At 48.0% G+C, this 24,773-nt stretch overlaps 1 protein-coding gene across 1 annotated transcript in view; it reads left to right on the forward strand.

The window, feature by feature from the left end:
* ZBTB7C (zinc finger and BTB domain containing 7C) overlaps positions 1–24,773 on the forward strand; it is a 250,426-nt gene that overhangs the window by 87,689 nt on the left and 137,964 nt on the right. The window contains exon 2 of the mRNA XM_083702788.1: positions 12,037–12,101. The gene's annotated coding sequence lies outside the window, so the exon portion shown is untranslated. The remainder of the gene's footprint in view (positions 1–12,036; positions 12,102–24,773) is intronic.

Raw genomic sequence — 24,773 nt, forward strand, 5'->3', positions numbered from 1 at the left:
GGTACAGAGGCAACTGGTACCTTAGAGCTAGCGTGGTGTAGTGGTTAAGAGTGGTGGACTTGTAATCTGTTGAACCGGGTTCGCTTCCCCGCTCCTCCACATGCAGCTGCTGGGTGACCTTGGGCTAGTCACACTTCTTTGAAGTCTCTCAGCCCCACTCACCTCACAGAGTGTTTGCTGTGGGGGAGGAAGGGAAAGGAGAATGATAGCTGCTTTGAGACTCCTTAGTGTAGTGATAAAGCGGGATATCAAATCCAAACTCCTCTTCTTCTTCAACATGGCATGGAAGAAGAGCGAAGAGACACAGACATGGCAGGAGTCAGCGAATTTTTCACCACTCACCTGTGTTGTGAATCTGACTCAAAAACTGGAACAGCTACTAGCAGTTCAACTACTGGATCTACAACCTGCATTGGCCCTCCTTCGTGTCTCAGGGGGCGTGTTGGTTGGGTTTTTTTAGCGCAGCTGCACGTATGTTTATACAGTGGTACCTCGGGTTAAGAACTTAATTCGTTCTGGAGGTCCGTTCTTAACCTGAAACTGTTCTTAACCTGAAGCACCACTTTAGCTAATGGAGCATCCTGCCGCCGCCATGTGATTTCTGTTCTCATCCTGAAGCAAAGTTCTTAACCCAAGGTACTATTTCTTTAGCGGAGTCTGTAACCTGAAGCGTCTGTAACCTGAAGCGTCTGTAACCCGAGGTACCACTGTATTAGTTTATACAACCACCCCTTGCTGTATGGAAATAAAACCTGCAGGTATTTTTTTTTAAAAAAAGGAACAGCTGCAAAAGTGCTCCAGGGGTTGTAGGTTGCTGGATGGAGAAGGTCTGAAAAACTGCAGAATAGGGTGGTATGTCCCCCTCCCCGCTCTTTCACCTCCGGCACTCACACTGGGAGAGAAATGGTTCTGTTTTGGATTGGAAATGCTCAGGGCGTTTTGATCCAGCTCCTTGCTCCAAGGGTGCTTGTAAAACTGGGTGGAGCAGGGTGAGCGTCGGAAAGTTGTTTCAGCACTGCAATAAAGCCACAGTGTCCTTTTATTCGAAGCTGCCCTTGGGCCTTAGCTATTAGATGATGCACATTTCCTAGCAGGCACCTCCTGGAGGAGTTGGTGGGCTAGTTCAGACAAATGATAAACCATAGTTCAGGATTACAGGAAGAAGCGAGCTTTGGGGAAGGGCAGTGGCTCAGTCGTAGAGCATCTGGTTTGCTTCCAGGTGATCCCAGGGTTCATTCTGCAGCATCTCCAAGTCAGGGTGGGAGAGGTCTCTGTCTGAAACGCTGGAGAGCTGCTGCCAATCAGTGTTGTCAGTACTGGCTAGATAGACCAATGGTCTGATGTGGCGTAAGGCAGATTCTTATCTTCCTGATGCTCACATTGGACCTCAGTAACTTAGAGAAGTAAAAAGACATTCCTTCTCTCTTCAGTTCAGCTGTGAGGTAGGGCTGGGCGATAACTAGTTTTCAACAACACAATATCTCACCAACTAAACATTGTGATATGCTGATATATCATGATGTCTTAAGGAAGGATGGAGCCACATAGAGACACTGGTTGGCTTCTCGGTTTTCCCCTACGTTGTGGTTTTTGCAGAGTACACACACATACATCATGAATCGCATTATAGTGCCAGGTCAAAAATTATGAAACCCATATCGTGATATGGACTTGAAACCAGTTTTGGATGATATATCGCCCAGCCCTACTGTGAGTTGGAATTCAGAAGCTCTTGCATCTTTTTTTGCTTAAGCACAGCTTGCCATGGTGTCTGAGCTTGTAGTTAAACCTGGACTGCCTCGCTCTGGTCTTCTGGAGCAAGGGAGGTTGGTTCTTGTAGGACCAAGGAGAGCTCCTTGTGAGCCACTTTCTCCAAGGGGAACCAAGGTCTTTTAAGTCACTCCTCTCATGCTCTGCTTCCTTTGTGGGCACAGTCTCTTATAGGGAGTCTACTGGCCTGAAGATGGACATTCTCCATGTTCTCCCATCTGATTCACTCCCTAGGTAGTTGTTGTGCAAAAGATGCTTGGCTCCTCAAGCTCAAGGGAAGATACTCATGGGGGTCATAGTTTCGTGGTTCCAGTTCCACAAGTCCTGGTGTAGTTGGACTGCTGATTGCTATCACCAGGTTCATTGGCCCCTGGTTACCAGTTCAGGAAATACAAATCAAGGGATTGTAACAGATGCAGTTGGGTTTTGATGGCCGGCAGTGTTATGGTTAATGATTATTTGTTGTCACCAGTGTGGTGTAGTGGTTAAGAACGGTGGACTCGTAATCTGGTGAACCGGGTTCGCTTCCCCGCTCCTCCACGTACAGCTGCTGGGTGACCTTGGGCCAGGCACACTTCTCTGAAGTCTCTCAGCCTCACTTATCTCACAGAGTGTTTGTTGTGGGGGAGGAAGGGAAAGGAGAATGTTAGCCGCTTTGAGACTCCCTAGGGTAGTGATAAAGCGGGATATCAAATCCAAACTCCTCCTCCTCCTCCTCCTCTTCTTCTTCTTCTTCTTCTTCTTCTTCTTCTTCTTCTTCTTCTTCATCTCTCATCCCTTCCCAGTCTTTGAGCAAAACCAGCTGTTAGGACAAATTTCTTTCAAAAGGCACAACCATATATAAAGGTAGTTAGAAGGAGCATACTTGATGTGTGCTATCAAATAATGGCCCAACCAGAATTCGGCAGTGATAGGAAAAGTGAAGCTGGTGGCTGTGGGGAATCCACACCCCACATCTGAGGTATTTTGAGATGTAGATAGCGGCAAGCAATTCCCAGTTACCGGGAGAAATTAAAAACGCAAAGTTATAGCTACTGATAAAGCAGTCACTCGTCTGGATTAGGGCTCGTTCGGCGAAAATTCGTTATCAGCATGCAGAAATAGAAGGAGAGAAGGGTGGAGGCAGGAAAAGAAGGAGGAGACGGCTATCTGACGGAACAAAACCGAGCACAAAAGGTTTTATCTGGCGTTTGTTCAAATGAATAGATTTCTTTTCAAAAGGAGGGGGAATGAATTGGTGGAAAATCTGTATATCTGCCCCGTCATTTTATTATACAAACAAGTGCGCAGCTCTCCAAAAAGAAGATCAGTCAATTTTCAAATAATGAATGTAGAGACTTAAAAGAAAAAGGAAGAAAACCTGCATCTGGATCTGGAGGTTGGGTGGGGGAGAAACACAGCAATAGTCTTGTGGTGAATGTAAGTTTTTGTTCCTCAAGTCGATGGGGAGAAATTAGACCGGCCATAGAGCAATTTGAATTAGACAGCCACGTAGGATCCTGAGGTGTGGTTTTTTTTGCTTTCTCCAATCTGCTCCTCCCAGCTGGAAAGGGTTGATTGATGTTCTTGGGGTTTCTCAGAGTCCATCCTGTTGATTGTATGAGTAAAAACGACAGTGTTCCTTCAGAAGAAGGATGACCAACTTCTTCAGCCTGGGATGGAGGAGGGTGGAGGAGATTATTCTCAGTCAAGCTGCTTGTGAATGAGACTCCATGAGAGCCCCAAAAGAGCCCTGCTGGATCAGGCCCATCATCCATCTAGTCCAGCACCCTCTGTTTAAGAGGGGCTACCCAGATGCCATGGGTCTCAGGTGCTCAACGGTGGTGCTTTGTATGCAGAATGTCTTGAGTTCAGTCTCCTGCATCTCAAATTAAACAAATGGAGTAGTAGGCTGTTGAAAAGATACTGAGACTCTAGATCATGGGTAGGCAAACTAAGGCCTGGGGGCTGGATCTAGTCCAATCGCCTTCTAAATCTGGCCGGTGGTCGGTCCGGGAATCAGTGTGTTTTTACATGAGTAGAATGTGTCCTTTTATCTATCTAAAATGCATCTCTGGGTTATTTGTGGGGCATAGGAATTCGTTCATTTTTTCTTCTTCAAAATATAGTCCGGCCCCCCACAAGGTCTGAGGGACAGTGGACCGGCCCCCTGCTGAAAAAGTTTGCCGACGCCTGCTCTAGATCAGTAGCGGGTTTTTTCTGGGCAGGAGGGCACATTTGCAAGTTGCAGAAACTGTCATGGACACCACACACACTAACTCACTCACTGACTACAATAGAAATCTTCTTTCAGAGCTAACTTCAGCGGTGGGAGGGGACCCTGCAGCCACATATGTATTTGTGGGTGTTGTATTGTCTGCCCTGCCCTAGACAGCCAGTAGGTGCCAAGGGCGCTTGCCAACCAAAGGAATGCACACAGCAGAGAGTTAACTCTTTACTGTCAAAGATAACACAGTCACTTTTGCAGCTCTAGATACCCCCCCCCACCTGTCTAGCATCTAGGCAGCTATTCCCAGGTCTGCGCTCTATGGAGCTGTTGCAGCAACAGGGGACCACTTCCCCTCCACCAGTTTATAGGCTTCACACTTGCAAGCAGAGACTACACCTGCATGGAAACTTCCTTTGTTCATCCCTTTTCAGTCCCCTCCTGTGTCACAGTCTGGTTCACGGGCAATTGAAGTCCCGGCTGGGGACGTCGGGACCAGGGGCAAGAGAGTGGGAGCAGGAACAAGAGTCCAGAAGCCAGGAGTCAGAAAGCCAAGAGTCCGAGGGTCAGAGAGCCAGGAGTCATGAAGTCAGGGGTCCAAGGATCAAGAAGCAAGGAGTCACGAAGTCAGGGGTCCGAGGATCAAGAAGCAAGGAGTCAAACGCAGCAAGGCAGGGAACGTGTTGCTGTGGTAAAGAGCTGAAGGGAAAATGCTGACCTTATATCCTGTGCTGGTCCCGGGGGTAAGGTACCGTGGGCATAAGCAGAGTCCACACGAAGAGGGGCAAGGTCCGAGGCGGAGAGCCGAGCGGGGAACAGGAACACCGGATGATCAGGAACAGGAGGCCGGGCAGGGAACAGGAGTACCGGATGGTCAGGAACAGGAGGCCGAGCAGGGGTCAGGAACACAGGAAGGTCCGAAGCCAACAACAACGTTGCTCCCGCAACCTGGGACCGGGCTGACTAGGCTTTTATCCTCTTCTAAGGCCAGGGGCGGTCCCGGCCCCCAGGAGCCCCGCCTCCTCTGGCCTTAAGGCGAGCACTCCTCCTGGGAGCAACCAGTTCCCTTCGCCTCTCTGTCCTAAGCCTCTGCAGATCAGGAGAGGCCGAAGGGTTACTGGGCCCTGGAGGAGGCTCACCTGACGCCACTGAGTCCTCAAGCCCCTCTGGGGCCAGAAGGGTTTCACCTGGGGCCAGCTCCTGGTGCTCTGCCACAGGTGCAGGCTCTTCAGCATCTAGGCCTTGCCCCAGTTCAGCCGGCCCTGGAGGCGGGGACTCCTGTGCAGGCTGGGATTCCTCTGGTTCATCCTCTGAATCGGAATCCCAGGCCATCACATATCCCTTCCCAGCTCTTGCTACCAGGTGCTGTGAGTTACCAATCAGCCTCACCTGTGTGGCCGCGCCTTGCCTCTTCAGAACAAACTTAGGAAGGCCCCAGTCCTGCAGAGTCCTACTGGTCACAGGGCCTGGCTCCTGCACGCACTCCTGGCATATTCCATCTGTCTAAGAACTGTCCACTAGGAAGGGAGGTAGCTCAGTAGTACAGCCTCTGCTTTGCATGCAGGAGGTCACAGGTTCAATCCCCGGCGTCTCCAGGTAGGGCAGAGAAAGATCCTGGCTCAAATCTATTGGTCACAGGGCCTGGCTCCTGCATGCACTCCTGACATCCTGGTTCTGGGAGACATTGGTGGGGAAGCACTTGCCTGATCTGCCTCTTCCTTCTCTTCCAGTGTGGTGTAGTGGTTAAGAGCGGTGGTTCGTAATCTGGGGAACCGGGTTCGCTTCCCCGCTCCTCCACATGCAGCTGCTGGGTGACCTTGGGCTAGTCACACTTCTTTGAAGTCTCTCAGCCCCACTCACCTCACAGAGTGTTTGTTGTGGGGGAGGAAGGGAAAGGAGATTGATAGCCGCTTTGAGACTCCTGAAGGGGAGTGAAAGGCGGGATATCAAATCCAAACTCTTCTTCTTCTGGCTCATCCCACACCCTCCAGCTCTGAAGCTTCCCTTGCCTCCAACTCTTGCCTCCTGGCTGGTACAATTCCCCATAAATCACTGGCTCCTCTCTCCTGAGACTCCAGCCCCTCTTTCCCCCGTGCACAATTGTCAGCGTCCTGACAGTCCCTGACAGAAGGAGTAGGAAGCTGCCAAGTTAGACCTTTGGTCCATCTATGGACCAATGTCTACCTTGACTGACAGCTGATCTCCAGGGTTTCAGACAGGGAGTCTCTCCCAGGCTGGACCACTGAGCTGCCTTCCTTCCTAGTCAGTTCTTAGATTGACTAATAGTCTGACCTGGTGTAAGACAGCTTCTTACATCCAGTGTTCCCATCTCCAACAGATGATGTTCACATGCACATAGAAAAGCCCTGTACAGTGGTGCCCCGCAAGACGAACGCCTCGTAAGACGGAAAACCCGCTAGACGAAAGGGTTTTCCGTTTTGGAGGCACTTCGCAAAACGAATTTCCCTATCGGCTTGCTTTGCAAGACAAAAATGTCTTGCGAGTTCCTGCGGGGTTTTCCCCCCTCCCCCCTTTTCCTAAGCCGCTAAGCCGCTTAACAGCTGATCCGCCAATAAGCCGCTTAACAGCTGATCGCTAAAAGCCGCTAAACCACTAATAGCGCTAATCCGCTAAGCTGTCAATGGGCTTGCTTCGCAAGACGAAAAAACCACTATACGAAGAGCCTCACGGAATGGATTAATTTCGTCTTGCGAGGCACCACTGTAATCTGAGTGAACTAGGATAGTCAGGCAGGAGTAGCATCAAACATCGCTTCCTCCTCTTGTTTTCTCAAGATTGTATCGCTAGTCTAGCAGCCTCCAAATCTCAATTTTTAAATACAATACGAAACAATACAATGATCTTTATTGTCATTGTCCCAAACAGAACAACGAAATTGAAAAAATCTACATCAGACATTCAAAAACCAACAAGCCTGTTATCCCAGCCATCCCAGCCTAGTTAAACCCCTAAAAACTCTGATACCCCATAATTGAATACAATATACTCACATAAAGACTACCTTAAAGGTAAAGATAAAGGGAACCCTGAACATTAGGTCTAGTCGTGACTGACTCTGGGGTTGCGGTGCTCATCTCGCTTTATTGGCTGAGGGAGCCGGCGTACAGCTTCTGGGTCATGTGGCCAGCATGACTAAGCCGCTTCTGGCAAATCAGCCGTTTACCTTCCCGACAGAGCGGTACCTATTTATCTGCTTGCACTTTGACGCTCAAACTGCTAGGTTGGCAGGAGCTGGGATCGAGCAACGGGAGCTCACCCCGTTGTAGGGATTCAAACCGCTGACCTTCTGATTGGCAAGTCCTAGCCTCTGTGGTTTAACCCACAGCGCCACCCGCGTCCCTTAAAGACTACCTTACACTGCGTTTAAAACAAAAACCGCATTTGGATAAAAACTGTTTCTCAGATGGCTAGTCCTAGTCTTTATAACCCTGTACCTTCTTCCAGAAGGCAGAAGCTGAAAGAGATCATTTCCGGGGCGTGCACTATCCTGCACTATCTCTGCAGCTTTCTTATGGCACCTGGAAGCATAGAGTTGATCCAAGGTGGGAAGAGTGCACCCAATTATTCTCTCCGCAGTCTTTACAACCCTGGACAGCATTGTTTTTTCCCTGACCGTGCAGCTCCCAAACCACACAGACAGACCATACGTTAATACACTCTCCACAGTACAATGGTCAAATGCCATCAACAGGTCCTTTGAGAGATTGTTTTTCTGGAGGATTCTCAGAAAATATAACCTCTGCTGTGCTCTCTTCATCAGGTCTTTGCTGTTTTCTCCCCAGGTTAGGTCATCTCTCAACTCCATTCCCAGAAATCGAAACACCGAGACCTGTTCCACGCACTTCCCCTCAATAATCAATATAGGAACATAGGAAGGTGCCTCATGCTGAATCAGACCATCGGTTTATCTCCTTAGGTATTGTCTGCACAGTTTCTCCCCGGGATTTCAGCCAGGGTCCTTTCTAGCCCTATCTGGAGATGCCGGAGATTTAACTTGGGACCTTCTGCATGCAAAGCAAGTGTGCTTTCACTGAGCTACAGCTCTTCCCCATAATAAGTTCTGCAGCTCTTTATCAACCAGCTGGTTGGAGAGCAGCTAAAATGGAGATTACAGGGCAAGTGGGCGAGGCTCCTGGGATCCCATAGCTATGAGCCTGCAGGTAATGTTGAGGCTTGGCATGTCGTGAATAGCAGTGGTTCTCCCACACACAGCTCAGGTGTGAGGTTGCGGGTAAGTGTCCCGAACTTGCTGCAAGGGTGTAAATGTTATCAGCAAATCTGTGGCTTATTAATGAATGATGAAAGCTTTCTTTGTGCAATAATGCTATTTGCACACGCGGCGCATGATGGTGATTCAGATCTGCATTTGTGCGGCTGGCTCTGCTTCAGAATGGGAATGGGATGGGGTTAACTCATGCAGATGGTGATTTCTGTGTTGTCAAAATGGCATTTCTGCCTCTGATTCTGGACTTCTCTCCTCCGCAACCCCCCCACCCAGCTCATAAATAAACTGTGATATTAATGTTGTATTGTTAGTTTTAGATTTTGATTTATGTGGAAATTGCTTCCCATTTGGTTGTGCATTTTTTTGATGTGGTTTATTTATTGTTTTTTGGGGGACGCGGGTGGCGCTGTGGGTTAAACCACTGAGCCTAGGACTTGCCGATCAGAAGGTTGGCGGTTCGAATCCCCACGACGGGCTGAGCTCCCGTTGCTCGGTCCCTGCTCCTGCCAACCTAGCAGTTCAAAAGCACGTCAAGTGCAAGTAGATAAATAGGTACCACTCCGGCGGGAAGGTAAACGGCGTTTCCGTGCGCTGCTCTGGTTTGCCAGAAGCGGCTTAGTCATGCTGGCCACATGACCCGGAAGCTGTACGCCGGCTCCCTCGGCCGAGAAAGCGAGATGAGCGCTGCAACCCCATAGTCGGTCACAACTGGACCTAATGGTCAGGGGTCCCTTTACCTTTATCTATTTATTGTTTATGACTTTTGTAGTTATGTAAATCTTGTCATGCTGTAAGCTGCCTTGGGCATTGTTTTTTTAACTGTGGAAAGGCGGCATACAAATAAAAAATGAAAATGAAGCCCTGTTATTCCTTCAGCTTCCCACACGTCTTCCTCCCAGCCTTTTCCCTCTGACCACTCACTGTCGTCTCACCACCACTTCCTGGGCTCTGAGCCTGCTTCCTTTGGTGGTTCCCTCACTGCGAGAAGCCAAGTTACAGGGAACCAGGCAGAGGGCCTTCTCGGTAGTGGCACCCGCCCTGTGGAACGCCCTCCCATCAGATGTCAAAGAGAAAAGGAACTACCAAACTTTTAGAAGACAACTGAAGGCAGCCCTCTTTAGGGAAGCTTTTAATGTTTAATAGGTTATTGTATTTTAGTGTTTTGTTGGAAGCTGCCCAGAGTGGCTTGGGAAACCCAGCCAGATGGGCGAGGTATAAATTATTGTTATTATTACTCCCACCATTCCTCTGCGTCCAACCAGTCCACAATATCAGCATTCGAGGACACATTCCAGCCAGGCCAAAACACCAAAAGAGGGTGCAAAGGAAAGCTGATGAAGGTCATGTCCTGGAGAGAGAGAGAGAGAGGACTGGTTTGGGGATGGCTGGCGGATGGTGTGGGGAGAATCTCCCTAGCCAAATAGAGAGGCCTGAACTTTCCCCCCCCTTTTAGGGAACCAGGACTTCCTGTAAGACCGCTTTTCGAGCCGGCTGCACGAAGCATTTCCCTTTCCCTTCTTGTTGATGGCTTGCTGGTGTTTATCAGCTTTGTGGCCAGGGACCAAACCATTAGCTTTGAGCGCAGCCGTTGCACATCAGCCTAATGATCTCGGCTGGCGCGGCAACGAAGGAGAAGCGACAGGCTAAAGGGCAGGAGGTCGGATGCTGTTAAGGGTCTATGCAGCAGAAGGAATCGTTAGCAGCTTTGGGGAAGGGAGAGCGGGGCGGCGGATGGCGCTTGTTGCTGACCTTAGTGCAAGCCTGTGCCTGCGCTCTGAATTAAAGGATATTGACGAGCGTTCTGCAAACTGTCGCGTGCCTTGCCCGGCACAGTTTGCCTCCTGGGATTGTCGGCTGCATCTCGATTTCCTTATTAGTGTTTTTTTTTTAACACCACTGCTTCCTAAAGGGGTGAACCTGTCATGGGGGGGGGGGGAGATGGTTTTGGAAATACAGCAACTGCAAAGCAGTGGGGGCACGCGTTAAAAAACAATTATTTTTTCAGCTACAGCAGAGAAAAGGGAAATAAATATCTGCATCTGGTACATTCTGTCGGTCCTGGCTTAAATGTATCCATTAACACAGGCAGTCCATATGTTCAAATGGATATTTGAACAAGGCTGCCAGTTACATTCTGTCCGTTCCAACGTAGAAAGGGGTGTTCAGACCATGAAGGAATGGATAGTGGCTGTTCACCCTTTCTAGCCGTGCAGGATGAATCCCTTTGCAACCGCCGAGGCTTGAAGGGTCCATGCTCATTGCCTCTCTGCCAGGAATGAAATTTCAAGAGTGCGTGGACACCTGCAAATATAAAGGATTATGCTTTTTTGTTTCTTTCCTGTTATTTCTGCTTGAGTCAACTCTGACGAGAGAACCAGCTTCTTAGTAAAAGGAGCCAAAGTGGTGAATGATTAACATTCCCCAACAGTATTCACTGCAATTGTGCAGCATTCCCCAACCTGAGGGCCTTCGGTTGTTTTGGACCACAAGCTCTGCCAGCTGCAACCAGAATCACAATCCAAAGGCAGGTGGTTGCTCTGAGGAGCCTGTACAATCTAACACAGCAAAGGCAGTAAGGGATAGTGGGAGTTGTAGCCTAATAAATTATGGAGGGCCTCAAGTTTATTTTATTTTTATTTATTAGATTTATACGCTTCCCTTTATCAAAAGGGCGGTTCATAAGATAAAAAGCACAAAAGACAAAAAGCACATAAGACAAAAGCACAAATAAATAGCTAAGACAGAAACAACAAAACAATAACGCCCCCTTCCCACAAATACATTTAAAAGGTACAGTGGTACCTCAGGTTACAGGTGCTTCAGGTTACAGACTTGGCTAACCCAGAAATAGTACCTCGGGTTAAGAACTTTGCTTCAGGATGAGAACAGAAATCGCGTGGCGGCGGCAGTGGGAGGCTTAAGAACAGGTTAAGAACAGTTTCAGGTTAAGAACGGACCTCCAGAATGAATTAAGTTCTTAACCTGAGGTACCACTGTATAATATTAATCAGCCAAAGGCCTGGTTGAAGAGGAATGTTTTTGCCTGGTGTCTAAAGATATATAATGAAGGCACCAGGCAAACCTCCCTGGTGAGAGCATTTCACAAGTGGGGAGCCACTGCAGAAAAGGCCCTGTTCCCATGTTGCCACGCTCCAGACCTCATGTGGAAGAGGCATATGAAAGAGGGCCTCAGACGATGAACACAGAGTCTGGGTTGGTTTTGATGGGGAGAGGCGGTCCTTGAGGCATTGTGGTCCTGAGCCGTTTTAAGGCTTTATAGGTCAAAACCAGAACTTTGAACTGGGCCCAGAAGCTAACTGGCAGCCGTGCAGTTGGGCCAGGATCGGTGTAATACGATCAAACCGTCTTGTCCCAGTGATCAACATGGCCCAAGCTGGGAAAGGCTGTGACTCTTGATTCCAAAATACACCTACAATAGCCATTTCCCCTGTTTATAAAAATCAGCTGGGGTGAGGGCTGCCTATCTAGATTAGGACTGGGGCAGAGGAAGGTTATCCCCCCCCCCCAATTTCCCTGCCAAGTGTCAACTTGTCATTGGAGGAGGGGAACAGGTGCTACCATATTCTACAGCAGCCTTCCTCAATTTGGCCCCTTCCAAAGATTTTGGACCGATGGAAATTGTAGTCCAAACATTTGGAGGGGGCACCAGTTTGGGAGAGGCTGTCCCCCTCTCAAGGCTATGGTGCTCGGAAACCTCTGCTAGTTTGAAATAAGGATGTCTACCACTTACCTGTGTGAACAAGGACATGATCATTATCTCCAATATTCTTCTTTTTGAACTTTCTTCCTTTAGGAAGCGATCAGAGTATCACGGGCGGAAATGCCTTTCTGAAGTTTGACACTGAGGCGAGACAAACAGTGAGTATATAGCAAATTCCTCTTTTACTCCCATCAATGAGCTAGTTAAAGTTGGCTGCTTCTGAGAAATCAGAGCCAAGACTATTGACTTCAGGGCACACACTTATTTCCAAAGAAAGTTAAAGTAAGTGGGATTTACCTCTGGGCAGACATGCTCAAGAAGGAGAAAGCTGCAAAGAATATTTATTTTTGTTGCTTTTTAAAGATACGTTGAAAATAAAGCCAGTCACCTGTACACAAACAATACAACTTGCATTCCGTTTCTAGAAAGTTCCGGGAAGAAGCAAATTAATCAGAAATAGGGAAAACAAGGCATCAGGCTGGACTTTGGTAATCTTTGGTAATATGGCACCCTGAGCGGGGCCAACATTTGCCCCCCTCCAAAATGTTGTTGTTGTTTAGTTGTTTAGTCATGTCCGACTCTTCGTGACCCCATGGACCAGAGCACGCCAGGCACCCCTGTCTTCCACTGCCTCCCGCAGTTTGGTCAAACTCATGCTGGTAGCTTGGAGAACACTGTCCAACCATCTCGTCCTCTGTCGTCCCCTTCTCCTTGTGCCCTCCATCTTTCCCAACATCAGGGTCTTTTCCAGAGAGTCTTCTCTTCTCATGAGGTGGCCAACGTATTGGAGCCTCAGCTTCAGGATCTGTCCTTCCAGTGAGCACTCAGGGCTGATTTCCTTAAGAATGGATAGGTTTGATCTTCTTGCAGTCCTTGGGACTCTCAAGAGTCTCCTCCAGCACCAGAATTCAAAAGCATCAATTCTTCGGCGATCAGCCTTCTTTATGGTCCAGCTCTCACTTCCATACATCACTACTGGGAAAACCATGGCTTTTACTATACGGACCTTTGTTGGCAAGGTGATGTCTCTACTTTTTAAGTTGCTGTCTTAAAAATTAGAGACATCACCTTGCCAGCAAAGGCCCTCCCAAATAGATCTTCTTTAATTATGGATTTTCTCAGTTTGGCGCCTCCTCAGCTCAGCACCTCTTTCTAGCACCTCTTCCAGCTAAGATGGTGCCAAGCATCTTGCTCTGGTTTTCTTTGGACCACATCATCAGCGAGACCGAGAGGGGGGTTGTGATAGGAATTTTGAGGTCTTAGATATCTGTTAAATGTTCATAAGTGTACCAACCTAGCACGTACATAGATCAGCACAGGAAGACCGACCTCAAACCATTTTGATTCCCAAACTGAGCAAATGTTTTCTCTGCAAGGTCAAAGGAAAATGGAAAAGCCTCCCCATTGTCTTTTCCTTCACAAATCTTAAGGGCACATGTAAGATAGGAATAGGGAGTGAGGCTGTGACCTAGCTCAGGAACTAAGTATTTATCATTACAAAAGACTGGCCAGGCTTTCCAGGCAATCCAATCAAGTGACCATTAAACAGGTAACCTGGCAGACAGGATGTAAACAAACCACTCAGATTTCTGCTGTAAACCTCCCTTTCTGTAATGTAGGTATGATATATGGGGGGTGGTGGTCTTGGGTTACACCCCATCTGTGATGTATGTATGATGTATGGAGGGGTGGTCTTGAGCTCCAGGGCAGGGAATTTAAAATGTCTATATAAGGCCTTGCGCGTCATTGTTCTGGGTTCCTCCTCCCTCCTGTGTGTGGGGGGAGCACCCTGTTGCAACAGATCAATAATGATCAGGCTTACTAGCTGCTTTGCTTCTCAATAGTCTCTGGTTGGCCTCTGTTATTTTCTCCTACCAATAGGGAACCTACGTAAGGACTCTGTATGGGCTCTTGGATATCCCATAAGGGAAAAAGGCCAGATTTTTCTTTACAACAGGGTCTTGTCATCTGGCCAGCCCAGGACCTCCCTAGACACTGTCCAGGCTTGCACCCCAGAGAGGTCACTTTGATGCTGCAGTTTGAGTTCGTCCCCTGAGGCACACTCCATTGTCCTTCGAGACAGACGGATGCCAGTAACAACAGCAATTTATATCCCACCCATTTTCCCCCATGGAGTCCAAGGCGGCATATATTTGTTCCCAGCGTGGTTACCCATCCAGTTATTGACCAGGCCCAGACCTGCTTAGCTTCAGCAAGGTGGTAGCTTCATGTATTGGGTTGCCATATGGACATAGCCAGTATTCAGCCCTCCTAAACAGCGTCCAGGCGGAAATCGCTGAAACGTCCAGGGAAATCCGGATGTATGGCAGCCCATGTTGGTAGTGTAGGTTCTGGCAAATCTCATTAAAAATAGCTCAAAAGTTCTCTCTCTTTTTTTGAGATTTCACTCAACAACTTTGCCAAACAACAACAGCCCCCAACTTTTGCATCTTTCACTTTTTGAAATATGGCAACCCTACTCATGTACCTTTAAGCTGGAACAATGAGTGTTACAGCTTGATTTTGCTCAGTGTCCTGCAGTATCCCTAATTTTCCTGCAGTATCCCTAATTTTTGCCCCCATACTTTAGCCTTTTGCTCTTCCTCTTTCAAAAGAACATTCTTTGTCTGCTTTTTAGTGTTGGTGGTGTGCAAGGGAAGAAAGTTTGCTACGGTGGCTGCATACACACATACTGTGGTTATAACGATCCCTCCACCCAAAAGCGAAACTCTAATCTATGGCAAAGTGGTTAGAATCGTTATCTAGGCCTGCATAATTCCCCCTTCCATCCGGGAAACTGATAAAACATCAAATTGGTGCTGTTTTCTTATCGGCACATAGAATTTGGAGGATGCAAAATAATGACCTGTCAGCTTGCTGCCAGCAAGCCAGTTTTGCCTCCCTTAAAATACAGAACAAAATACATAAATGCCTCGATTGCCTTTTTAATAAGGGCTTCTAAGACGTCTACTTAAACAGAGAGAGAGAGACTTGCAACTATATGCATAGCATGAGTGCCAAGATCGCGCTATAGCTCATGATTTTCGGTATCTTTACGCCGCTGTATTTAGAGTCTGTTGCATTTAGAGTCAAAAGGTGATGCAAAGTGGGATCCCAATAACAAGGCGACCCACTCGAGGGACTGGAATGAACCTCTTTCAAACCTGGGGACTGACTGCCTAATGGCAGCCAAGCACGGCAGGGTTGTAGCATAAATTGTTTGCTGAGAAACGTACTTCCAAGTGCTGTCAGCAACTCAGCCACAGGCAGTCTTGTCATTATGGGGTTCTGCAAAATGCCGGTGTCCCAAACCTGCCAACAGGAGAGTTCAGCTTCCTGGGAAGAGGGAGCAACCAGGTGGCTTGTTTTCAGTTTGCTGGTTCTGTGAATGGAAGCCTCGCTTCACGGTGCTTTAAGCAAGTCCAATGGAGTCCTTCATTGTAGGGGATTAGATTGGATGACCCTTGGCGCTGTGGGAATGTTCAGGGATGCAGGAGAGGATATATTGTTTGATTATAGCCTTTCCAACTTGTGCAAACAAGTTCACAATTTGGAAGAGTAACATTCCCCTTTTTAAACTCACAACGGATACGTTTGCTCAGGCTCGCGAAAGCCTCTGTAATAACTGTTCTGGTATTTCCCCCTTATTCCCTTATAAAAGATAAGACATGACACAGTCTTCTATAGAAGTATAAAAAGAGTTTACGCACATTCTGTTCACAATCGGATCCCAGAAGGCAGACTTAGCTTAGAAAAGTAACATACACCTGGAAACTATCTCATAAGGAGACAGTCTCTCTGACCTCTCTTGGCTGGAGGCCAAGAGAGCATCTTTGGCTAAGCAGATGTTGCTTCTTCAATGCATGTAGTCAAAGAGAGAGAGATGGCTGCCCTGTCCTGTGCTTTTGTCGTTACCTGCACAGGTGAGGCCACGCTCACGTCTAGTCACATGCAGAGGAAGTCTGCCCCAGCCCAGAAGGAAACAGGAAGTTTACCTGCTGGCTGGACACACATTCCTCCCCATGTGTAAACATGTTCACTCTAGGAATGTTGTACTTGACTGCTCTTCTGTTTCCCATCCCACGGGCACCCCTTCCAACTCTGCAGTTCTGTGATTCGAACCACACCGCACATCTAAAGCCCTAATGGTGCCGGTCATGGCTTCCCCTCAAGAACCCGAGAGCTGCAGTTTGTTAAGGGTGCTGAGAGTTGTTAGCAGACCTCTGTTTCCCTCACAGAGCTACAATTCCCAGAGGTATTCAACGGTCAACCCATCTTCCCAGGCAACTCTGGGAATTGTAGCTCAGTTTTGGTGCGCCGAATGGCCGCCATGGGTGGCTTGCTCTGCCCCCATGGGCGGCTCGTTCCGCCTCTGGCTGCAGGCTGTGCGCGCGCCACTCTGGGCACCCAAGCAGCTATCCATTGCCTGGGAGGGCACCCTCCACACCACACACCCCTCGGGAGCAACACTTGCACTGGGCAGCACAGACACGTGCTCTGCAGCTGTTCTTTGGTACTTACTTTCAACAGGAAAGGGGCATAATTCAGGGTTAGAGTGTTTGATTTGCATACAGAAGGTCCCATCTTCAATCCTTGGCATCTCCAGGTAGGGTTAGGAGGTCCATTGCCTGAAGCTCTGCCAAGAAGGCTGGCTTAACCATTAAACAAAATAAGCTTAGGGCATAAAGAGGGACGCAGGTGGTGCTGTGGGTTAAACCACAGAGCCTAGGGCTTGCTGATCAGAAGGTCAGTGGTTCGAATCCCCGCAACGGGGTGAGCTCCCGTTGCTCGGTCCCAGCTCCTGCCAACCTAGCAGTTCGAAAGTGCAAGTAGATAAATAGGTACCGCTCCGGTGAGAAGGTAAATGGTGTTTCCGTGCCCTGCTCTGGTTCACCAGAAGCGGTTTAGTCATGCTGGCCACATGACCTGGAAGCTGTACGCCAGCTCCCTTGGCCAGTAAATCGAGATGAGCGCTGCAACCCCAGACTTGTCCGCAACTAGACCTAACGGTCAGGGGTCCCTTTACCTATACCAAGGGCATAAAGGGAAGGGGGCACCGAAGACATTTTCCATTGCCAGATTTTTAACATTAATGGCTGCAAACTGCTCAGCTGAATGTTCATTTTTCTCAACTGAAGTATATTAAGAATCCCAATGGGACAACTATGCAACAAGGCAGGCTGGGTGCCTCACCTCTACCAAGTATTGAAGCAGATGTGTTACGTAAGATTAGTTTTGAGGATCTGATCAAAGACTTTGCAATGAGAAAAAATATTTTTCAAATATAAATAAAGTGAAAGTGCAGATAAATAAACATTGTTTTCCATCTTACTGTAGGTTTCGTTTCATTTTGAAAAAATGAAATTTTATTTTACAGTTTATTATTGTTTCTATTTTGAATTAGATATATATGGGGGCACCAAAATCTTTTAAGTGCTTGGGGCCTTTGAAGGTCTTAATCCGGACCTGTCTGCCAGTCAGTGTCTATCTAGGGCGGCGGTTCTCAACCTGTGTGTCCCCAGATGTTGTTGGACTACAACTCCCATCACCCCTGACCATTGGTCATGCTGGCTAGGAATGATGGGAATTGTAGTCCAACAACATCTGGGGACCCACAGGTTGAGAAACACTGATCTAGGGTTTCCTAAACTTGGGTCTCAGGCTGTTCTTGGACTACAATTCCCATCATCCCTGACCATCGCTCCTGCTATCTAGGGAAGAAGGGAGTTGTAGTCCAAAAACAGCTGGAGACTTAAGTCTGGGAAACCCTGCTGTGGACAGTACTGAGCTAAATGGACCAATGGTCTGATTCGGTATAAGGAAGTTTCCTGTGTCCCCAAGACCATATGGCTCATGGTTCTTGGGGAAGCTGTGCCTGATTTTCCTACACGTAGAAGCTCCCCCACCTACCCTAAGTCTTCTGGCTTCCATCTGAGGGATGCGTTCATAAAAGTTCCCTTTTCTATAGCACACCTCCTCCTAAAAGAAAAGGTCTGCTGAACTTCTGGGGATAATAGCAGGACCACTGTTGAGTAGTAGCCATCTGACAAGGCTCTCATGGAGCGGATGCGAAGCAGGGCGCGATAATGGGTAGTTTGCAACATCGCTAACAAAGAGAGAGGGTGTCTTTTCAAAAGGAAATGAATCTAGGTTGGCCTGACTTCCAGCTGTGCTCCACTCCAGCCCTCCCGTCCTCATGCACCCCAAAGAGAGAAAGAGATTGAGCTGAAGAAGGGGTCACTTCTTAGCGCAGACATCCCTTCCTGGGCCAGCCGTCTCTGCATCCAATTTCATTGGTTTTCCATGGCTGGGGGGAGAGAGGGGGCTGTAGATAATGTCCTCCTGTTAATAGAGAGCCGTAAGCATTTACACTTCTGTATTGATACCAGCGGCTGTTTCATCCTTTACGTCTGAGATTTCAGCCCTTTCAGACACAAGGCAGGTCACGGTTTCGACGCCATTGAATGCATTGTGCAGAAGAGAACGGAATTCATTCGATATGAAAGCGTTGGCTTTCCCCCCCTCCAGCCCCCGGCTTAAAAAAAAAAAAAGAGTGGGGGAGTCTTCTTCCTTCTTCAGGTGCTGGGCTTTCAAGTCACACAATGCATCAAAGATCCTACGTGCAGGCTTTGAAAAGGCCAGAAGGCGCTCGCTAATATTTGGACAAAATGAATAATCAGTATCCTGAGACCCCGGCAACTAATTTGGAAGTTCTCGATGAGCCTCCTGGCAGAATCGCTCCCCTGGAACCCGAAGGCGCAGCTAACGAAACGTTTAAAAAATGCCGCTTGGAGACCAACTTTCTGGCCTCCGCGTGCCCCCTGTCAGAATTGTTCCATGGTTAAGAGCTGCTTGTGAAAAGATGAAACGCTGTCCATCCTGGAAAAAGCACGCTTCAAAGAAAGCCCAGGAGCCAACGAGGGTTTCCCCTCCTTCCTCCCCTTTCTTGTGCCTTGGTATTGAAAGTGTTGCTCGCAGGACTTCGTAATGGGGACCTTACAATGCAAAGGAAAATATATTAGCATGGGGGTCCCGTTGGGCAGCGTTGTATTATACAGAGGGGGTCTAGAAAGATGAAATCTCTCGCTGCTGCGGCTTTTGCTTTTAAAAAAGAAACTTATTTTTGTAAAAAAGATGTTTCATTGCATCTTTAGACACAGGCCTGGTTGCTCTCCAAGTAACCTGTTGGTCTTTTACAATGGGAAGAAATGCTTCTTTGCAGCACGCCCGTGGGATCGGTTATTTTCTGGCGGTGTTGTGGCTTGCCTTAAAAAGCTGAAGCAAGCCGTCTCCTCTTCTTAATTAAGCTGGGGGATAAATTAGGCAGGATGAGAGGATGTAGGCACCACCCCTGAGGTTAATTGCCATTTTCTCACCACTTGCGGAACCAGCCCCTTAGAGCTCATCTGGGTGTTATAGTTCCGCAGGAATCTCCAGCCCTGTTGTGGCTTCTGCCTTCCAGTTTAACTATTGTGGGATTGGGGTCCTCCTCACTGTGTGAGCTTTCCCACCCACGATCCACCTCAATTGTATTTGCTGGTGGTGACACCAAGGAAGCTTTTGAGCTAGATCAAATGAGGGAGAGGGTACCTCTGACCTTTCTGGTAATATCACAGCGTGATGAGGTCCCCCTGCCCCAAACCCCTCTATGATCTAAAGATTAAGGGCTCGTCCCTCTTGTCCCGTGTCTAGAAAGAACATGCCTAAGAGCTTTCCCACTTCTTCCATGCTGCCTAGGCACGGGTGCGAGTGGTTTCATGACCAACGTTCCCCTTGAAAACATGTTCTTTACTGCGGAATTGGAACAAACAGCAATCTGCAGAAAACCCCATTGCTGTCTGGTCTGATTCAGCAATACAATGCGGGTTTTCTCAGGGAGAAGCGGTGAGACAAAGTGGGGATGAGCCCTCAGAGAGTAGGGGTCTTGGTTTATCATGATATTCAGGGAACATATAGAACGGCAGTTTATACCGAGTCAGATCATTGTTCCACCTCGCCCAAGGATTGGCAATTTTTTTTTAGCCGCCGGCCACTCCACTGTCCCTCAGACCTTGTGGCGGGCCGTAGAAGCTGCACGGGGGGGGGGGGGCTGGAAAAAGAGGTGAGGGGGGCAAGTAGTCCTCTTCCCAGTACGCTTCCGACTATAATTCAAAGTGTTGGTGCTGACCTTTAAAGCCCTAAACAGCCTCGGCCCAGTATACCTGAAGGAGCGTCTCCACCCCCATTGTTCTGCCTGGATACTGAGGTCCAGTTCCGAGGGCCTTCTGGTGGTTCTCTCGCTGCGAGAAGCCAAGTTAAAGGGAACCAGGCAGAGGGCCTTCTTGGTGGTGGCGCCCGCCCTGTGGAACGCCCTCCCACTAGATGTCAAAGAGAAAAACAACTATCAGACTTTTGAAGGCAGCCCTGTTTAGGGAAGCTTTTAATGTTTAATAGATTATTGTATTTTAATATTCTGTTGGAAGCCACCCAGAGTGGCTGGGGAAACCCAGCCAGATGGGTGGGGTATAAATAATAAATTATTATTATTATTATTATTATTATTATTATTATTATTAGGGCAGGAAGAGTTGGCTTTGGAGAGGGGCTGCTTAAAATGATGGTCAGCCAGCTCAGCCCAGCCCCCTTCCTCCTCTAGGCAGGGCGGGGAGAAGCCAGGAGGAGGGAGGGAGGAGGAGCCGCCGCGGTGTGTGTGAGATAGAGGGGGAAATGGAATGGTGCAAGAAAAGAATATCTCAGCCCGAACAAACAGAATCCCCATGCTGAGCCATGGACAGGCCGCGGGCTGGATCCTGAAGGCAATTGGGCCTGATCCAGCCCGCAGACCTTAGTTTGCCAACCCCTGACCTAGCCCAATATTGTTGACACTGGCTGGCAGCGGCTCCCCAGGGTTTCAGGCAGGGTCTCTCGCAAGCTGGGAAATTTTGCCTGCAGGGCACTGTCTGGAAGCTTTCTGCAGTTATGGGTTATGGCCATTCTTGGGTGACGCTTTCAAAAGACCAAAACCCAAACCTCCAAACAACGCAAGTAGACTTTGCACCCAGTTGTGGGATGGTGGAAATAAGCAACACTCAACAAACTTTGCAGTAATTTTAATTTTAATTTTATTTTGGCTCGGCTGCAGAATTTTCATCCCCAGGCCTTTCCCGGGAGAGACACCTTTCATGGCCTCTTGAAAAAACACGCCATGAATAATATCAAGCGGGTGGGGGTGTCACAGGGACACCTAAGGACCAAATAATTACAATGTCAGCACAGTTTCTCCAGCAATGGAAGCCGAAAGTGCAAAAGTGCCCGACCACAAAAATCATTAAGTGAAACAGAGAACACGTTAATGACTGGGACCAGATTCATTTTATTTTTTTAAGAGCGAGATATTACTACGAAAATCCTTTTTTTAAAAAAACCAGCAAGTGTCTACTCTGAAACCAGCTTGCTATTCCCCAGGCTGCCCTCGCTTGTCACATCAAACTTTATTTTTACCATCTGTGGAGCTGTAGCTAAAGTTTTAGCACTCACTTATCTCCTTCTCCCCCAGGCCACAATTAATTGAGGCCAGGAGAGAGGCTGGATCTCTCAGGCAATATTTACAAGACGAAGGGAATGTTAATGGCTTGCTTGGGCTGAGGCTATGGGCTTTTTTTTTGCAAAAAGGTGCTGGGGAGAGCTGGGTGAGGAGGAGATTTCTGGGAAGAGTCTCTGGGAATTTGACTTCTCGGTAGATAAATAAGATCACTCCCCTCCACCCTCCCACTGCACTTCCCAATTAAACTTATGGCTCGGCGAGTTTTGCATTTCCCAGGGAGCCTTTTGGGGATTGAGTCGCCGTGTGAAATGGGCCGCTGAATATTACGTATACACACACACACACACACACACACAGAAAATTCACTCTCTGCACACTCTTAGTTTTGCAGTCAACAGAACAGCATCCACACACAAGTGGGAAATACCAGTGCTTTGCAGGAGTCTAAAAAGTCATAGCGGGGGGGTGAGGGCTTAACTGAGGGGTGGGGACCCCAAATCATCAAGATGACCTAGGGCCTGGAAACCAAGCCTTATGAGGAACGGTTGAAGGATCTGTGTATATGTAGCCTAGAAAAGAGGAGAATGAGTAGAGAGAGGATAAAGGTAAAGGGACCCCTGACCATTAGGTCCAGTCGTGACCGATTCTGGGGTTGTGGCGCTCATCTCGCTTTATTGGTTGAGTGAGCCGGTGTACAGCTTCCGGGTCCTGTGGCCAGCATGACTAAGCCACCTCTGGCGAACCAGAGCAGCGCACGGAAACGCCGTTTACCTTCCCGCCAGAGCGGTACCTATTTATCTAGCATTTTTGGTGTGCTTTCGAACTGCTAGGTTGGCAGGAACAGGAACCAAGCAACGGGAGCTCACCCTGTCGTGGGGATTCGAACTGCCGACCTTCTGATCAGCAAGCCCAAGAGGCTCAGTTTTTTCGACCACAGCGCCACCTGCGATAGCCATCTTCAAATATCTCAAGGGCTGTCCCATGGAAGATGGAGCAAGCTTGTTTTCTCCTGCTCTGGAAGGTGGGACTCGAACTAATGGCTTCAAGTCACAAGAAAGGAGATTCTGATTAAACATCAGGAAAAATTTTCTGACCGTAAGAGCTGTTCGACAGAGGAATGGTCTCCCTCTGGAGACTGTGGAATCCCCTTCCTTGGAGGTTTGGAAGCAGAGGTTGAATGGTCATCTGTCATGGATGCTTTAGCTGAGATTTCTGCATTGCAAGATGGGACCCTCATGGTGCCACCGAACTCTACGATTCTATAGAATCATAGGATTCTACAACTAGATCAGGGGGTCAGCAAACTTTTCCAGCAGGGGGCCGGTCCACTGTCCCTCAGACCTTGTGGGGGGGGTGCCGGACTATATTTTGAAAAAAATAAAATGTACGAATTCCTATGCCCCACAAATAACCCAGAGATGCATTTTAAATAAAAGGACACATTCTACTCATGTAAAAACACCAGTCAGGCCCCACAAATAACCCAGAGATGCATTTTAAATAAAAGGACACATTCTACTCATGTAAAAACACCAGTCAGGCCCCACAAATAACCCAGAGATGCATTTTAAATAAAAGGACACATTCTACTCATGTAAAAACACCAGTCAGGCCCCACAAATAACCCAGAGATGCATTTTAAATAAAAGGACACATTCTACTCATGTAAACTTTTAGAAGACATCTGAAGACATCCCTGTTTAGGGAAGCTTTTAATGTTTAATAGGCAGGGTATAAATAATAAGGTATTATTATTATTATTATTATTATTATTATTATTATTATTATTATAACATTCTGATTCCTGGACCATCCGCGGGCTGGATTTAGAAGGCGATTCTGGCCAGATCTGGCCCCCGGGCCTTAGTTTGCCTAGTTGAACCTTTGACCTAATCCAGCAGGCTCTTCTTATTTTCTTAAGTTATTAAATCAATAAGAACATAAGAATAGCCTCTCTTATTCAGAAGAAATTTCTGGTTTCTGTTTCCATCCATTCCCATAGCTAGCCACCTGCTTCCCGCAGCTTGGGCGAGTCACACTTTAAAAGCAAGACCTGTAATATATCTAGAAGAGTCAGACTTAAAGCAAAATGTATTCTTCAGCCTAAGGGAGGGGAGGGGAAATGGTTAACCCGGGTCAGAGAGGTAGCAGAAACCACCTGTGGAGAAATTATCAGCTTGCTGCTTCCTGTGTGTTTTGGAAAGAGAGTGGGCTGTGGGTGGTTTTCTTTCTTGAGGAGTAACTTGAAAGCAGATAAGGTCAGGGCTTTAAGGATATTGCCTGGGAACAGTTCCCAGTCTTTTTATCAGCACAGAGCAGAAGGTCCCGCATTAACCCTCTGCATCCTGGCTTCTCAAACTGCGAGACGAGTGGAGGGTGCAGTCAGGTACAAGTGGCTGCCAGGGTACAACCCTTCCTCTCCAGTCTTCCCCCCTTTTGTGTTTTAATTGACATTGAGTATGTACAATATGGGGACGCGGGTGGCGCTGTGGGTTAAACCACAGAGCCTAGGACTTGCTGATCAGAAGGTTGGCAGTTTGAATCCCCATGACGGGGTGAGCTCCTGTTGCTCGGTCCCTGCTCCTGTCAACCTAGCAGTTCGAAAGCACATCAAAGTGCAAGTAGATAAATAGGTACCGTTCCGGCAGGAAGGTAATCGGCATTTCCGTGCACTGCTCTGGTTTGCCAGAAGCGGCTTAGTCATGCTGGCCACATGACCCGGAAGCTGTACGCCAGCTCCCTCGGCCAGCAACCCCATCTCGCCGCAACCCCAGTGTCGGCCACAGGGCTGGGCGATGGACTGATTATGAATGATTTAATTTCCAGACTACTTAATATATTTTAAATATTCCCTAAACAGCACACACACAAAAACCTGAAGCAACAAGAGACAACGTAAATTAATATTTTTTTTTACACTAAATATGTGTAAAAATGTTACATGAGTACCAAGTTAATATATCAGGCATGGCCAAACTTTGCCCTCCAGATGTTTTGGTACTACAATTCCCATGATCCCTAGCTAACAGGACCAGTGGTCAGGGATTATGGGAATTGTAGTCCCAAAAACATCTGGAGGGCCAAGTTTAACCATGCCTGTAATATATATGTTGTTTAGTCATTTAGTCATGTCCGACTCTTCGTGACCCCATGGACCAGAGCACGCCAGGCACTCCTGTCTTCCACTGCCTCCCGCAGTTTGGTCAAACTCATGTTTGTAGCTTCAAGAACACTATCCAGCCATCTCGTCCTCTGCCGTCCCCTTCTCCTTGTGCCCTCCATCTTTCCCAGAATCAGGGTCTTTTCC

Source organism: Podarcis gaigeae (genome assembly GCF_964106915.1).
Source record: "Podarcis gaigeae genome assembly, chromosome: 11".
Lineage (NCBI taxonomy): Eukaryota > Metazoa > Chordata > Lepidosauria > Squamata > Lacertidae > Podarcis > Podarcis gaigeae.